The sequence below is a fragment of the Echinops telfairi genome, unplaced genomic scaffold, assembly GCF_000313985.2.
Source record: "Echinops telfairi isolate 266 unplaced genomic scaffold, ASM31398v2 ScPeMD7_2010;HRSCAF=2546, whole genome shotgun sequence".
Taxonomy (NCBI): Eukaryota; Metazoa; Chordata; class Mammalia; order Afrosoricida; family Tenrecidae; genus Echinops; species Echinops telfairi.
The window spans coordinates 14,552,771-14,557,038 of record NW_022105908.1 but is presented as its reverse complement, the minus strand read 5'-3'; positions in this window follow the sequence as shown (position 1 = coordinate 14,557,038).

Sequence of the window (4,268 nt, the reverse complement as noted above, 5' to 3'; positions counted from 1 at the left end):
TGTAGAAATTCCACTGAAACCTGTTCCCATCCAGTGCCCAGGACAAAAATTGCTAATTGATGGTGAGCATTGCTTTCATGAAGAGCACAGATGAGGGTCTCAGAAGGTAAAGCGTAATTGTCTCTAAGCTGAACTCTTAGAGTGCATGGATCATATTTTTATAATCCAAAACAACTCAGTGCCGAACCCTGAATTTAACATATGGCATTCAAGAAATATTGAATGAATTTGCTTCTGTAAGTTTTCTGATACCAATCAACCGTGGTTCCTAATAAAATGATTGCTACATGTAATTGTTTATAAATCATTTATAAAGAGATAATTGGATACATATTATAATTTTGTGTATATATTATAAAGACATTATTAGATGACAAAATATGCATCTTTAATGTATGTTCATTGTCATCTACATTAATATAATCCCATTGGCAATACCCAAGTCTGCTGAGCCTACCTAACAGGACAGGTGGCTGTTACTGTCCTATCTTCCTTCTTCATCTCCTACCACCATCCTCTGTCTTGGAATCATATCTTGACCCTGGATTTGCAGTATTGAGGCAGTGGATTCATGTATTCCGACAGATGTGTCAAGACCTGGTGCAAGAGGAAATCCAGCCCCTAGCACATCATCACGGGTCTGGTAGGTGCAATTGTACAGCGATAATAAGTAAAGATTATAGTAAAGTCATAGAGAGCATGAGAAATAGAAGAGAGATTGAAATAATGGAGTCACACATTTCATGGTAGCATACTGACCTCAGCCTCACTTGTTGGTCCATGTGGAGAGAGAGGGAAGGGAAGGAGGACAAGGGGAAAGGGAACAGAGGATCAAGGACCAGAGAGGAGGGAGCCCAAGAGAGGTCAAGGGAGGAGCCAAGAGAGAGCTCTTTATGGGACAGTCTAGGGATATATATGCAATAGGAAGAGGAGGGGTTGGGGGTATACATGTGACAAGATGGGCGGATCTTAGATTCAGGATGACAGCCTAATTTTGGATGTCACTGAGCCAGCCGGTTTGATCTGGTCTCTGGATCTCCATAGAAACCATTATCAGTAGGGTGTAAACCCCACCTACAGGAACCAAGCTAATGGTGGCAAGCCTTTAGGGAGAAGTAGCCCATTGTCCTTAACAGCATGGGGGGGGGGGCTACCTTAGTCTGGGGACTGGCTGCCTTCAGGGAGCATGTCTCTAAGCTTCTGACCTCCCCCAATATGCTAGCAAAAAGCCCCTAATGTTTGGCATGTCTTTGGGAGAGACAAGCTGGGGAAAAGTCTCTATGTCATCCCATAAACTGGGTTGGATTATAAAGCTCAGAATGGCTTTTGTGGTTAGCTTAGATCAAGTCGGCCTCCAACTCATGGGGTACAACAGAACAAAATGCCACCGAGCCCTGCACCAGCCGCACGATCAGCTGTGGATCTGACCTCCCTGCTCCAGAGGGTTCTTATTGGCTTATTTGAGAGGACTAAATCACCGGGTCTTTCTTTCGACTCTTAGCCTTGGAGCTCTGCTGACATCTGTTCAGCATCACAGCAATGCGCAAGCCTCCGCTGACAGTGCAGGTGGCTGTCCATGAGCTCTGTTAGCTAGGCATCACACCTGGGTCTTCTGCACCACAGGCTGAAATTCTGTAAGCGAACCATCACTGTCCCCCAAAGAGTTGCCACTGTTGCTGTGTGCTGGGGAGTCAATTCTGACCCAGAGGGCCCCTGGAGGCTAGAGGAGAACTGTGCGCTACCCAGAGTGGAACTCTTTGCTAGTGTGTTTGTTTCTTTTCCTCCTTGGAGCTGCTGGTGTCTTCAAATGGAAAACCCTTTGCCAAGCAGCTAAGTGCACAGCCCTTTGATACAGCCTTTGTGCTCCAGGGTGCGGCCCTCTTTATGCCTGTTATTCAAGTGATCGCCTCTGCCTTCATTGTCCTTTGGAGGTTGATTCTACCGTCCACTTTACGTGTGTCAGTTACTCACATTAACAACAGGACAATTGTCCCAATAACCCCCAAAGATGGTGCCTATCCGTGCACATCTTCATATTCCATCTTTGTACCTGCATAACATACATCAGGGCAGCATGATGTTCTGCATGATTATAGGCTCTACAGCTGAGATAGTTTATTGTGCCAGCCTGGCTGATAAACGCAGGTGGGATTGACTGAAGGGCAGAGAGATAAATGGCTTGGTGAGCCTTGCCTTTCCTGTCTCTCGCTCTGTGATCATCGGACCAGTGTGCGGCTGCCTTGCTTGTTCTGTGCCTCAATTTAAAGGCTACACTGCCTGTGGGATGCCTAGTCTCTGTCGCTGTAAGTTGAGGTCCCTTTAAGACATCTCTGGAGCTGGGGACTGGCGGTTGGTGACCTGCCTTGTGATTGGCTGCTGTGCTGACATAGCCTAGCTCTCTCTACAAATAGAGGAAGATCTGGCAGCAGACAGAGACTTGAAGGACTGCTAGTCTCTCAACTTTCTCTCACGGACGTGAGTTGCACTAAGCCATTTGTAGTGCTTTCTAATTTAACTGTTTATTTCTTGTATTATATATTTATCTGTATATGATTTAACAGTTCATTTCTCGTTATATATCTAATTATCTTTATAAATGAATATATTAAATTATCAGGAATTTGGTTTTATCTCTCTAGAGAACCCTGTCTAACACAACAGCCAAGAGGACTTGATTTAAAAATCCCCATTTTGGAACTTACTGAGTGGGACCATGCTTGCTGTATTGCTTTTGATGAGAAATAAGGGATGAATGGACTCTGTAGATTTCAACTAACTTAACCACCTTACTCTGGGTCCCTCAAGCATTTCTTATGCCCCATTCCACCTTTTACTTCACCTGTTCCTTGAATCTGTGACCAGCTACACCACTTGCCAATAGTTTCGCAAGAGCTGTGTCCAGTCCTCATGGTGTCTAGCAACGCCATGTGCTGTCTGCCTCTCATCTCCTGTTGCTGCAGTCACCATGTAGTCAAGAAGAGCCAGGATGCTAACTCCCCATGGGGTAAACCTTGGGTCAATGGGTTGAGAGATCTAGTCTCCCTTCCTCCTGCTGGAGAGACTGTCCTGACAGACAGTTCTTCATTCGGTGCCGAGATATCAACAGCACGAATGAGAAAATCGAGCAGCGGCCAGCTGGAGAACAGCTTTCACATTTGCTCTTGCTTCTTCTGTGACTTACCCCCTGCTCTATCTCCTGCCTCCCTGGGGTTGCATCTCCGAGAAGGCAGCAGCACCTACATGCTTACCTTCGGCTCTGCCTTGTGGGCATCCCACCATTCACATGTGTTTAAGAATCACAATTTTATAACTTGGCCCTGCAACTTCCTTTATGCCTTATTGTTTGTTGGGGACGTGAGTGGCTCTAACGAGGTCAAGGAGGGTGCTTGTTTTCTGAATTCTAAAGCGCTTTAGAGCGCTGTGGTTGGTCGGTGCTGTTGGGTTGGTTCTACTCATAGCAGCACTGGGTACACAGGACACCTGCCCGGTCCTGTGCCGTCCGCACGCCCCTTGCTGTGTTTGAGGCCACTGCTGCCTCCACTGTGCCAGCTGCTGAGATCTGCGCTTGCTCGATCCCCCTGCTTCACCCAGCATGATGCCCTTTTCCAGGGCCTGCGCGCCTTCCTGAGAACCTGTCCAAAGTACGTGGGGTGAAGGCCTGCCATTGTCGCTTCCAAGGGGTTCTGGTTATACTTCTTCGGAGACAGATGTTTGCTCTTCCGGTAACCCACGGCGCTTTCCATATTTTCCACAAACACCATGATTCCAATGCAGCAATTCTTATTAAAATTGCCTTATGTTTTTACATTAAGACTCCGAGTAACCAAGCTTCAGTGGTGGCGCTATGGCGTACTACCCGTGGCTTTATTTAAGCCATTGAACCTTGAGAAATGGCACTTATGAGAGGGCTCAGAGTGGACCTTCAGTCCAGGAAGTGCCAAGGGGATAGAGGACCTTCAGTTGGGCCCTCAGTAGGTACCCTGGCAGGTCAGTAGGTACCCTGGCAGGCCCAGTAGGTACCCTGGCAGGTCAGTAGGGACCCTGGCAGGTCAGTAGGTACCCTGGCAGGTCAATAGGTACCCTGGCAGGTCAGTAGGTACCCTGGCAGGCCAGTAGGTACCCTGGCAGGTCAGTAGGGACCCTGGAAGGCCAGTAGGTACCCTGGCAGGTCAATAGGTACCCTGGCAGGTCAGTAGGTACCCTGGCAGGCCAGTAGGTACCCTGGCAGGTCAGTAGGTACCCTGGCAGGCCAGTAGGTACCCTGGCAG